The sequence below is a fragment of the Gallus gallus genome, chromosome 2, assembly GCF_016699485.2.
Source record: "Gallus gallus isolate bGalGal1 chromosome 2, bGalGal1.mat.broiler.GRCg7b, whole genome shotgun sequence".
NCBI classification, from domain to species: Eukaryota; Metazoa; Chordata; class Aves; order Galliformes; family Phasianidae; genus Gallus; species Gallus gallus.
The window spans coordinates 132382461-132396781 of record NC_052533.1 but is presented as its reverse complement, the minus strand read 5'-3'; positions in this window follow the sequence as shown (position 1 = coordinate 132396781).

Genomic DNA, 14321 nt, shown 5'->3' with positions numbered 1-14321 from the left:
GGTTTTTTGGAAGACTTTCAATGGAGAAAAGGAATACATGATAGGCATAATCTTTTTTTTTTCTTGAGTGTCAGTGTTTTCATGCCCAAGGAAATGAGGCTACGCCTGGGCCTTTCTGGAAAGCTAGTCACATGGTAAGATACATGTCATTTCTGATAGACTAATACTAAGCAACGTTGCTTTCTGAAATTCCTAAGCAAGACATGTCATGTCAGATTCCATTAATCAGTCATGCTACTTGTCATTGCAAAGTCATATATGATGTATAATAGAGAAAAGCTTAAATAAAAGGCAGGCAAGTATTTTTATTGTATGTACATATCATCAGTTACAAAACTCATGTGTAAAGAGGGGATAGTTCCAAGCTTTTCTGTATCCCTACATTCTTTAAAAAATAAAAATCAGTTAGACTGAAAAGGCTAAGTCTGATATAACATAGGTTCTTGAGGATTTAGGAAGATCTTGAACATAATATGCTCATGATAAAAAAAAAAAAAAAGTAAGTTGCCAGTTTTGAAAGAATTTTGAAGGCACTGAACCTACTCCTGCACCTCTTTCTTCCCTTCAGCAAATGCTCTATTTGACAACCAGAATGTATTGCAATAGAAGATTACTGCATGAATCACAGACTAAACTATGAACATGAATTAAAGATACTCTGAAAATTCTTACTATTTTCTAAAAAAAGCATCTATTTCATTTAAATTTTATATTTGAAATATGTTTGAGAATTTAACATAAAATTCTCAAAAAAATCTTTAATGTTTCCATTTCACATTTGTTTTGTCTCTTTTAGATTGGTTAGATATAGAGGTATATGTCGGTACCTAAGATGCTGTGGATAAATGGACATAATGGAGATGAAACAACCAAGTCTATAGTGAAGCTTCATGTCCTCCATCTATTCTGTTATTTTGCTGCTTAAAGATGGGTTTAAAAACATAAGAAAGAAGATAAGAAATGCTCTGCTCCTTCAGATCACTGATCCATCCAGTGCAGAGGCAGTAGGAGTTGCTCACAGACTGTCAGCTTATCCGCTATCTGGTTTCTATTCTTAAATGTTGCAATCACAGTTTTCCTGCTTCTAATTCTCTTGCTGTGGACCTATGACTTCTACATATATATATATTTTCCCCAATAAAATAAACTCACTTTTAGCAATAGCAATGAGTAATTTTATTTATTTATTTAAAGAAGTCCTAAGTTTTCTGTATGTTTTGTAAAGAAATCAGTGGTATTGAAAGCTCAGATCTTGTGGATTTACACCTTTCTTTGGAATAATTGAAAACATATTGTGCCATGTTAACATTTTCACGTAAGCATTTACAGAAGACATAATTAAAGAGAAAGATTATCTTTCCTTCAATAAGTACTTTTGAGTGTTTTATTGTCACTAACATTATTTAGACATTAAAAACGGTAAAATATTAGTTTCAAACTATTACTATTAATTTTTTTTTAAGACTGAACAATGAAGAGAGTTAAAATGTTTTAGATTTGCTCTCCAAACACTGTCAATGAAAGCAGTAAAAAGGCATCAGTGTTTTGAATTGTGTTTATTTACGACAGATTTCATTTCCTCTTATGTATTGAACAGCCTTCATTTACACAGAGTGGTACACAAAAGCAGCAAATCAAAAAGTGATTTTTCAGAGTTTGGAAAAGAATTGAGCCCATGAGGTAGAAAAGCCTATTCTCTCATATTCAGATATGTAAACGGACATTTTCTCTGTTAGATAAAGCTAACACTCTGAAATGCAGCTCCATGTTTCAGTACGGTCACTGCCTAAAATATGGACTTGCAAATGGATGGGACAACATAGTCCAGTTGATATTTGTAGCATGCCACATCATATGTGACCACAACAGTAACTTTGCAACACAGATTCTGGGTTTTGTATATGTGTTTTACACTGTGTACATGATGCATCCTCAAATCTTAAAAATTGTTTTGCAATATAGTGAGAACTTAACTCCTACTGAAAATTAAAAAGTTCATGTCAGTCTTCCTTTTCATAGCATATATACAGGTCAGTAGTACTTTGCAGATATTTAACAAATATTAGAACCTTTCCTACTTTGTTTTACAAATACTAGTATAAATTCCAGTTATCCAGAAAGCTGTTAAAAAGAATGCAGACATTCCCTTTCCAGTAATGTATAGTTTAGTTTATTACCTCAAAGGTAATCAATATTTTTTTGTAATTATTATTAATGTAAAATACTTTCCTGACATGCAGATCTCCATTAAATTATTAAAGAAAAAAATGCATAACTTCAGGGAAGGATATCAGAACTATGTAACATTCTGTGCCTCCATATCTCTCCTGGTTTGTAACGTGTCGGCAGAACATGTTGCAATCTCCTCATTTTTCTGTGATTAAATACGACCACATCACTAGACATCAGAGAGGTCCCAGAGGACTAAAGGCTTGCCACTGAGACTTCCATCTACAAGAAATATTGTAAGGAAGACTCAAGGAACTACAGGCCTGTCAACCTGACTTTGGTGCCGTGTAAGGTTATGGAGCAGATCATCTTGAGGGCAATCACACAACATGCGTGGGACAACCAGGGCATCAGGCCCAGCCAGCATGGCTTCATGAAAGGCAGGCCCTGCTTGACAAACCTGATCTCCTTCTATGATCAAGTGACCCACCTGGTGGATGAGAGAAAGGCTGTTGTCATAGTCTATCTAGACTTCAGCAAAGCCTTTGACACTATTTCCCACAGTATTCCCACAATATTGTGGGAATAGTGTATAGTGGAAGTGGTCCTGGGCGTCTTGACTGACACTCAGCTGAACATGAGCCAGCAGTGTGCCCAGGTGGCCAAGAAGGCCAATGATGCCCTGACTTGTATCAGAAATAATGTTGCCAGGAGGATCAGGGAAGTGATCACCCGTCTGTACTCAGCCCTGATGAGGCTACACCTCAAGTACTGTGTTCAGTTCTGGGCTTCTCGGTACCAGAAAGACATTGAGGTCCTGGCGTGTGTTCAGAGAAAGACAATGAAGCTGGTGAGGGATCAGGAGCATGAGTCTTCTGAAGACTGGCCGAGGGAACTAGGATTGTTTTATCTGAAGACGAGAAGGCTCAGGGCAACCTTATCGTTCTCAACATCTACCCAAAGGGAGGTTGTGGTGAGGTGAGGGTAGGCCTCTTCTCACATGTAACTAGTGATAGATCTAGAAGGAATGGCCTCAATTTGCACCAGGGGAGATTCAGTTGGATGTTACAGAAAATTTCATCTCTGAAAGAGTGATCAGGTGCTGAAACAAGCTCTCCATGGTGATGGTGCACTCACTGTTTCTGGAGATGCTCAAGAAACCCTTAGATGTTCTACTAAGGGACATGGTTTAGCAGGGAAATATTAAAGATTGGTGAATGGTTGGACTGGATGATCTTGGAGAATCATAGAATTCTATGATTCTTTGAAAATACTCCTTTATTTTCACATTTACATCCATGCATCATGGTAGATATTTTAGCAAATATACCAAATGAGTCTTATAAAAGTAAGGACTGGCATTAGTTCTTGGGATCACAGTTGTTTACAAGATTCGTTTACATTAATAATTTGAAGAGTGATTATTTCCTTAGCATTTTATTTTCCCTTGAATATTTTCAACAGCTATGAAGATTTCAAGATTCCCCATTCCCACACCTTTTTTTTTTTTTTTTTTTTCTTTAATAACAGGAGAAAGGGTATGGAGAATGCTAAATGGAGAAATAAAAGTTTCTCTACTGCTGAAACACCACGGTGTTAGCTAATTTAATTTTTTTTAATTAATATATTCTAATATAATGACTTATTGTATAATCTCTCAATAAGGCTAAAGATGAAAGGAACATGACTTTATTGTAGCAGTAGAGGAGTGAAACTGAAAAAGAGGATGTAGATACAAGAAAAGGAAAACAAAAATAATTAGAAAAAGATGAGCAAGAAAACAGGTCAAGAAATAGAAAAAGAAAAAAATATCAACAGAATCACTTAGAAAGAGATTGTATTTTTTTGTTTGTTCGTTTGTTGGTTGTTTTTTTTTTTTTTTTTTGTTGAAGAAAGATAGCTTGATGAAAGTCATGGAGAGCTAATGGTTAAGTGCTATATAAATCCTTCACATGAATGTTCTTTGAAATCCTTTTAAGTACAATATATTCAATGTAAAAACACTTCCTAACTGTCACAGCCCCCGATACAACAGGACTGAAAATGAGTTTAAATAATCCATTAAAATACATGTATACTTTTTTTATCTTGGGGAAAGCAGATGAAACTCTTAGCTTACATATTATTTTCAAGTGGTGCAGGAAATTATGCATTTCAAAGAAAATGTCTACCAGTGAGGGAAAAAAAAAAAAAAAGGAGAGAAAGAAAAGAAGAAAAGATAAGGGCTTCCTTTTTATGCATAATAAGGAGTCATATCTGGAAGCACTGTTGTCACTGATATTAATCTTTTCATTAACTTATTTAGCATGAATTCATAATCTGGCTGACATTTGAAGTAAGGTCTCCACTGTGTCTGAAATAATCAGTTTGTTCTGCATGGCAAAACTATTTACTCTTGTTATGTTAAAATGAATCACATTAGGAGAATCTGACTTCAGCTGGAAGTTAATTGAGATCAGGGATACAACACTGGTAATCGTTTTACAAATGAGAGCTCTGTTTGCATTTGGTTCTGACTTGCAGCTCCTATCAGTGTCAAGTCTTTGTTAATCGATCCTTATCAGCAGAAATCTTCAGAATATAACACTTGGTTAGAAATAAAAACCATCTGTCTTTTATACACTTATTAGTGGCCTTATTGTGGAAGCACTGCTTCAAAAGTAATGCTTCCTATTTTGTTATGTTGGCTCATGACATCAGAGGTGGATGTAAGTGGTATGGTAGTAGAGGCTGAACCTCCCCACTGATATTCCATTCCATTTTACATACTCTATACAATTAATTTGAAAATTCAAATTTAATGTGTTTATGTCAACTGAAAATGGAGTTGCAAACACAGTATTTTTTTTTCCAATCTTGAAAGCACTTCTCAAATTCCTTTATCAAAAAAAGAAATTGAGGCTGCATATTTTTTTGCTGTTTACAGGGCTGTGTTTACCCACTGTATCAAAATGCATAAAATTATTTGCCATAACTTGAGTCAGCACTCCACTGTGCCCTTCCCTCATCCCAGTTTCAGTCAAGATAGTGCTAATCATGCATTGATGTTTTGTTGTCTCTGACTGATGAATTCACACCTGGTACCAGGCTGGGCTGCTGATGGGGAAGAGCCACCACCATGATGGTGCAGGGCAAGAGGCAGGCTGCAGTATGATCTGTCCTGGGTTGCATGAGGCTGTTGGTCCTCAGATTGGACATGCCTGCTCTAGGCCATCTGGATACTTGTCACCTATTTTCATGCAGCTGAATTTTGCTGTGGAGTTGAGAGAGATTTCTAGAATCATAGGAACATGAAGGTTGGATCTCTGTCATTCTCAGTTCACTCTTAGGTATATGCAGACTAGTGGTATGAGTAGTTCTCTAGTCTTAGATGGCTGTATACACCTGAATATCACCAACTGTAACGGGATCAAAGACATCTAGATCATGGGAAACTTTCTGCAAATGGACACCTATGTTTATATTCTTACATCTCAAATTGAATAACTAAGTAGGAATGCAGAAGCATACATTTTTTTCAAATTAAAATCATGCTTTGATGTTTGAAAGAAAAAAAAAAAAAAAAAAGGTAAAGAAAATGTATAATACAGTGGCCTAGACCAGTTTCAGACAATTACCAAATTTACTCTAAATTGTAGTGTACCTGGACCTTCCCTGAGAGAAGACAGATTAGCTATTCTTATTCATTATATGAAAGGAAGGAAGGAAAGAAGGAAGGAAGGGAGTGAGGAGGGAGGGAGAAAGATAAAGTAGAAGTGAGAGAATTGTTTTCTTTCTGCCTTTTAATAAACAGTGTATGCTCTGAAACTCCAGTAGGCTGAATGGGAAAAGAGAAAGAAAGGTAAAGAGAATCTCAGAAGCATACTTAGAACAAAGTCAATCCAAACTGTGTTTGTCTGAAACTCCATACTCAGATGAGTGAAATTCAAGATTAATGGATTATTTTCTACACAGGTTCTGCACAGTATAAGAAAATATTAGCATGAATCTTCTTATACCTTTACATGCCTGTCTTTTTCTTCATCCTTTTTTATTCAGTAAGTAAACTCTTTACAACAGAAATAATCTCATACTACATGTCTGCTGGCAGATAAAAATTTAATGGACTCTGCCATAATATGCTACAAGAATATAGCTTTTGAATATAGGCTACAATTTGCTGTTCATCTGTGTCACACTGCAGTCCCACTAGTACCACATTTTGGTGAAAATGAACACACTTTTCCATCTACCTCTCATGCCTTTTCTTCCACCTGGCACACGTCCTTCTTGCTGAGGTGCCACTTTCTTATACCCGGTTTTCTGTTGAAGAGCATGTAGCACTATAAAAGTGAAGGACATTTGTGAAGATGAGCTACACCGCAGTGAAGGCCATGATACAACAAGCTTGTTCTGGGTGCAGTATTCCTGGGAGCAGGATCAAAGCTTGTGCTCGTTCTGCTTCCTCACTTGTATCCTCAAATTCCATTTAACAAATGAGTTGATGTCTTTTTGAGGTAGCCTAGAGGCTGTTTGGAATAGAGTGCAAACAAAAGCCTTCAGTTACCTTGGCTATACACAGACTGATCTGAACTACAAATGCAATTGAAAGAAGTGTATTTTTTCCTTTAACAGCATTTTGAGTATAATGAGTTCTTCCTGGGACTGCATAAAATGCGATGCTAATTTTTAATATTATCTTGGAACACAAACACCTTATAAGGAAATTATATTCAAAGTAATTGTGTTTCTACTATAAAACTGCTGTGATTCTTAGTATTTTAAGAAAAGGTTAGGAAAACTACAGTTATAGACAATTGTCCAGATATAAATGGCATTAGCTATGTACTACATACCTCTAGCAATTGTTCCGTATGAAAAGTAACATTGATTGCACTCTACACACGAGTCTTTTCTACACTTCATCACTGTGACAGAATTAATAATGTAAAGAATTTTTCAGAATAGTTATGTGTTCACAAGAGTAATATGACTGCAAAGGACTTTCTCCTGCTTCATTTCTTCTACTCAAAGAAAGGATGAGAGATAGGTGTAGAGAAAAAACTAAATCTATCTGCCACAGAACTGAAAATAATAACTGTTAGCTTTTCCCAGTAATGTCAAGTACTCCTCCTAAAATAAATTCAGTTCTTAAGTAGTGAAATGAGAGAAATTTTGCTATAAGAATAGTAAGTTAAACTACTGTGAATTTCATCTTTTACCAGACTCTGCTCCCAATTGTTCCCTAGGCTTCCTATATGAAAAAGTACTTTGTCTTTGCTTATTTGTTTCCAAGCACAGAAATATGCATAGTCGTTAAATAATAATTCTGTTTGTAGGGTCAACCTACTCTAACATTAGAACAAGTAGAATAACAGCAAAGTAGCTGTTCAAATTGCAAGTAAGTTCTTTCTACTTGCTATGATTGATCAATGATTGTCTACGAGAGACGAAAGCTCTGAGGAAGAAAGATGATTAACTTAACATAATGTACTGAGTCTGACTGGGATGGACTTAACCTTACCCACAGAAGCCAATGTAGTGCTCTGCTTTGCAACTGTAGCTACAACAGAATTGGCATCACACTAATGTTTTATTTATTGCTGAGCAGTAGTAGCATAGCATCAAGGCAGTGTCTTGAACTCCCCCTCTCCCCACAACAAAAGGCCAATAGGAGGAGAGTGGGAAAGAGGTGGGGAAGGAATATTATCAGGACAGCTGGCCACAGGGATATTCCATACAACATAATGTTACGGTTACCAACAAAAGCTGAGGGATAAGAAGGAGGAACTCTCGTTATAACACATCTGTGTTCCCAAGCAGTTGCTACACATACTAAGGCCTTGCTTCCTAAGAAGTGTCTGAACCTTGCTTACTGAAGAGAAGTAGAGAATATTTTTTCTCCTGCTTTTGCATGGTTTTTGCTTTATTTTCTTTCATTTCCTTAAAGAAAGAAAGAAAAAAAAAAAAAGGTATCTCTACCCACATTTTTTTTTTTATTGTATTTTATACTCACTGTCCTTCAGAGGAGGGAGAGTGAGAGAGAGGTGTGCTAGCTAGGTTAACTGCCCATCAATTGTTGAAACATCACACATGAAGGTTACCCAAGAGTGGCCTTTGTTCTAGTTATACACATAAAAACCAGTAGCATGACTGTTTGTCCAAGAGTTTATTAAGGAGTGCAAATGTCTCCTTGAATGAGCCAGACCAGCATAAGAAGTGTAGGTTTGACTGGACACAATATAATATTGATATTGAATACCCAATAGAAAGAACTTCAAAGTGAACAGTAGGCTCAATCTAGCTTCAACCCATGTATTCCTTCCTGAATAGAGTTGAGCAGGACAGAAAGCATCTTGACAGTGAGCATGTAATAGAGAGTTATAAAGAGTAACAGGTTTGCATCATGATTCAGATATATATTGCTATTGTTATACTTGTTTAAGCATAATTTGTACAAGTATTGTGATATAGGTGCATTGCTGCATCAGTCTGCTAGCTCATAATTCTGTATGGCATCAACTAACATTAAGTCCTCCACACAAGTAATACATAAAAGAGCCTTCTCAGATAATATCAGACTCTGACACCAGCTGGTTTCCAGCAGCGACTAGCATTGTCACACCAGAGTGCTGAATCTGGGTAGGACAGAACAAATCACATCTGGTTTATGAGAAATTAACAGAAATACTAAGCTTTATTGGTGCTTACAGCAAAACAAACAAACAGTTCTATCTTTAATATTTCTAGTAATATCTAAAGGTGGTATTAGTTTAAATTAAATCCAGTTTCAATCACTAAGATTTGCAATCCAAATTAGCACAAACAATGATAGTGTAGTAAATGTAATAGAGTACTGTGTAGTAACATCATTAATAATCTATATCAAGACAGACAGACTATTAATGTAAATAACACATTAATTTTACAGATTTTAAATCATGGACATTTATGGAATTCAGCTACCTACAGCAACTTATCATTTGTCTTCTTATATATAACAAAATATTTTATAATGATTGAACTATCCAGTTGAAAATCAGTGCTAAATGCAACATGACAGCATCTGCAAAAGCAAAGCTTAATCATTTGACCTAGTACAAAAGCTCTACTGTAGAGTATTTTTTTGTTGTTGTTGTAAGACTCAGCAGTATCAACAAGAACAGAAGCTGGTAAAATTCTCTTAACAATTTATTTTGTGCATTTTTCTGTGTATCTTCTCATTCCCCAGTACTCCTATCATTGACAGTGACTAAAAGAGACAGTAAAATAAAAGAATGGGAATAATGTGACTAATGTTTTTGCCTGATTAATATCCTTACTGCTCATGCTCCAATTTTCACAACTGTTTATATTATGTGTCTAATTTGATTTATTTCATAGATGCTTTTCTTACAAAGAAAGAATGATTTTTCTGGATTTCATTTATCTAATACTGTGTCCTCTATTAGTATGGCTTCCATTTGGGAGTTACCTTTCTTGCAGCTAGTCAGGTGACTGGATACAATGGAGTCAATTAATATGGTATTAAATGGCAGATGGAGACAAAGCTGGGCAGAATTGGGGTATTTAAGCTCAGGAGATGATTCAGATTACTTACTGTCCATGTCTGCCAGATTACTGAGTATCAAAATTCTCAGTCCCTAAAGCCTCGTTGGAATTCTTAAGTGTGTAAAGAATTCTCTGCCTTGCACAGAAGACCCAAGAAACCTAGTGCATTTGGTGTATACAGACTGCAAGTAAGCAGTGAATTGAGACAAAGATTCAGTTAAGCTATCTGTCCATCGAAAATAAATGCGTGTACATGCTCTTGCGACTTCTTACTACTAATGACTGATTCCATTAGCAAGTGGTTCTAATTCTCTTTTGACTGTGATAAAAAGATTGGACGAGTTCTTACACATATCCGTAAGACCTTGTAGTGGAATTCCAGGGTCACAGCCTGAACCAATGGGTGGGCTCTGTGAGTGTGTGAGTGCTGCGGCGCGGCGGTACGAACAGGGGAGGGACACATTCCTCAGCTCGGCTCTGCCTGCGCGCTGCTACCGGGAGGGGTGAGTCGATTCTTTTTGATATCTTTCCCTCGTGTGCCTATTTCTTAAATAAAGGCTTTGTCATTACCTTCATTTGCTCTACAGACCTGTACTAAGTCATTCTACAAACTACCATTATAAATTCAAATGCACACAAAAGTTACAGTATAGAAGACTCCAAATGTAAGATCTGTTTTCCATTTAGCATTTGAATGTGTTTCTTGAACTTCCCAATTACAGTTTCTGCTTATGTATTCACTTCTGCTCCACAGTATTTCACTTATCTGCTAGGTATGATATTTATGTTCATTTTATTCAAAATTATCTTCCCTTAATCCACTACTTCATTCTTTAAAGGGTCCTTTCTGGATTTAAAACAAATGAATTTACATTGTCTCTGAAAGACTTGTCACAAAATATTTATTTTGACTAATTTCTGCATGTTTTCTTTGTCTGGTTTTTTTTTCCCCCCTAAAATCTGAATGTTTCCCAATCATTGGCAATTTTCCCTCATTTATCCAGCTTTAACTTTTATCACTGTAATAAGCAACTGGTAGAGAGGAGTGAAAAAATGAAAGAAGCATTCAAACTGCAGAAGAAGAGCAGGAGGTGTTGTAGGTGTGGAGTTGAAGTTCCCTGCAGCCCAGGAGAGGCCCATATTAATCTGTCCCCGTGAAACACATTGGCACAGAGCAGATCTCCATGTGCAGCCACAGGGGAGACCACAGTGCAGCAGTGGATGTAGCCTGAAAGAGCTGCAGCCTGTGGAGAGGAGGGGGCTGTGGACTGGGGTATCTGCTGCCTGTGGGGACCTGAGCTAGAGAAGTGCAGTCCTGAAGGATGGAACCCAAGATATGGACCCCTACTGGAATAGCTCCTAAGAAATTGTTGTCTGTGGGATGTCCATGTAAGATCATAGAATCATAGAATCACAGAATCATAGAACTGCTCAGGGTGGAAAAGACCTTCAAGATCATCAAGTCTAACCGCAATCTAACCATATGTAAGAGATTATTCTTTTATATGATTGACTCAAAGTTTGCTGAGGAACAAGTCCAGGCAAGTCCTGGGCAAAAGTAGAGAAATCTTCTGTCTGGAGAACACTGATGGACAGGTCCTGGCTAAGGGTTGTGAAATCCTTTAGGGAGCACTGATGGACAAGGCCAAGGGCAATGAGAGATGAGTAAGCTGCTGATAATGGTCGGGAAACGGTCTTTTGTACCTCGAGGAAGATGGCCATCTCAGGAGGTATGCACATGACTCTTGCTCAAGCACCCAGAGATGTCATGTAGGCAGGAAAAAAGGCAGATAAAAGGGGGTCCAACAACCATGAGGGGAGGGTTTCTGCCATCAGATCCCTCAGTACGGACCGTATGCTGATGGACTTCCCTGGGCCTGCTACCTGAGACCTGCTGCTTCCTCCCGGGCTTACTCTGCGGCTTCTTCCTGGACCCACCCGGTACCTGCACCCTCTCGTTGCCCAAGATGTCTTGCTCCAATTTATAGGAGGGAGAGGAGGTTCTTTGAAATATGTATGCCCGGCGTGAGATTAAGAAACAATGGTTCAAATGTTGGTCCGACCAGTTTATTACAAATGTTAATAAGGGAGATGGAGAAAGGGGAGGACGAACACTATTACAGATTGGGGTGATGGGGAAGAGAAGGTGAGCAATAGAAAAGATAGAAAGAGGCAAAAATTGCATAAAGCGGGGATAGTCACCACCAGGATCTGGCAGTAGTCCCGTTGCACGACATTCCGATGGTCCGAGGCCGAAGGGCAGGAGCAGCGAGGCTGGTCTTGGGCAGCAAGAGGTTGCAGGAGGGTGCAGGTACCGGGTGGGTCCAGGAAGTACACAGTACTCGAGGTGGGGCCTAACTCATGCCGAGTACAGGGGCAGGATGACTTCCCTAGCCCTGCTCAGCACACCATTCCCTATACAAGCCAGGATGCCATTGGCCTTCACGGCCACCTGGGCACACTGCTCGCTCGTATTGAGATGACTGTTCATCAGTACACCAAGGTCCCTTTCTGTCAGGCAGCTTTCCAGCCACTCCTCCCCAAGCCTGTAGGGTTGCCTGGGTTGTGGAAAGACTGCATCTCATGGGAGGAACACCATCCTGGCGCAGGGCAGAGATTTTGAAGGACTGTTAGATGACACAGCATTATGAGCTGATCAGAATCTCCATTCCTCATTCTCCTGCATTACTCAGGGGAAGAAGGTAGAATAAGGTGGATGGGAAGAAGGTGCTTTTCATTTGCTTTTAGTTCTAACTGCTCTACTCTGCTAGTAGTTGGCAATAAATTATATTAATATCCTTTATGTTGAGGCTGTTTTGCTCATTACGGTAATTGGTGAGTGATTTACTTGTCCTTATTTGAACCAATGAGTTTTCTTTTCAGCATATTTTCTCCCCCAGTTTCTCTGAGGAGGCTGAGTGAGAGAGTGTTCTGGTGGAACTTTCAGTGTGAAATGACCACATCAATCTTAGAAACCAAAATTGAGCAATTTTTTGCTCATGCTTAAGTTCAGTAACTTCTGTAATTCTGATATAGAAACTGAATTCTTGTCTGAGCCCGTAGCAGGCTCATACATCATTTCTTCTCATTCTGAGGGCTGTGGAAGCTTTGGTTGCAGGTAAAATACAGAGAATCACAAAAATCACAAGGAAAGAACCTACAAGATCATCTAGTCCAACTGTTCTCCCATTGTCATTGCTACCACAAGCTACTAAACCATATTATCATAGCTCCTCATCTAGACAATTAACCACTGTGAATGAAGTTTTCACTGAATCTTCCTGAAATATCTTACTTCTTGTTTCTTGCAACAGGAGAAGTGGGTCCAAATAACACGCTCCCCACCCCAATCCCTTTTTTCCCCTAAAAATAAATAAATGAATAATCAGAATTTCTTTTTGTCTTTCCTGTGCTTATAATTGTCTTGTGAGATGACAATTAGAATAATCAGGAAGCCTGAACACTGAATTCTTCACAGCATTTTTGTTGTGGGTTAGTGTTAAGTTTCTTTATAAAGGTTCATCCAGTGTGTTTTGGACTTCTGATGAAAATAGTGGTGATAACACCCCCGTGTTTTCGTTTGTAACAGAGCAGTTCTTTCACAGAGACAAATATCTTTCTACTGGAACTTAGCCTAGGAACAAAGGGCATCCTTGAATAACTCATGCTGACTGAATCCGCATAATATCATTTATGAAAACAAGACAAAACAAACCAACCAACCAAACAAACAAACAAGGAATATCTTAGTATCTGAGGAAGTGGGAATTGTCATAAGAAATAAAATTCTTGTTCAAATAAAAATTAAAGAAAACAAGAAACATCATCTGGCTGCCTCAGAAAGAAAGTGGTGATGTCCTAAACCCTCTTATGTTTATATAAAAAGGGTCCTGATTTTTACCAAAACAGTTTCCCTTTCTGAGAAACTTCTTGTCTTGTGTGTTCTTCTTTCTCTCAATTACTTATTTTTGTTTCTTTTTTCTCCTTAAAGAGACTGAATCTTCACTGGAGCATTGAGTTAACTGTGACTCTGTGACATCAACTTCTCAAATCAAATGCTTCATACCCCCCAAGGCAGATCAGCTTTGAAATGAGACTCTATTGCTCTTTGTTTCTCTCCTGGCCCCATTTCTGAGGTGGCCAGTTTCTTCAGAGATGTTTTTTTTTTTTTTAATTATTTGCTAAATATGGAGGGAGAATCATCTCTTTTGACTGGATTGGCTATGCTATGTTTAATGTACCCAAGAGGAAGTTTGACCTGTTCACTGCCAGGGTACTCTAGTGTCTCTAGTGTCTCAGCTTCTTGTTGACCAACACCCCCAGGTCTATTTCTGCAGAGCTGATTTCTAGCCACTTGTTTTGCAGCTTGTACCTGTGTCTCTAGCAGTAATCTGTTACTCTATTCCAGCTGCAGAAACTGTTTTTTCCTTTTGTTTGGATTGTGTCCATTTTGTTTGTTTGCTTGTTTGTTTGTTTTTGTGTGTGTGGTTTTTTTTTTTTTTTTGGGGGGGGGGGGGGTGGTTGGTTAGTTTTTTTGTTTGTTTTTTGGTTTGTTTTAATAGCTGGAAATTTCTCTTTATATTCTTATTTGATATAGTAGCATATCTTACCATGACCTGGAA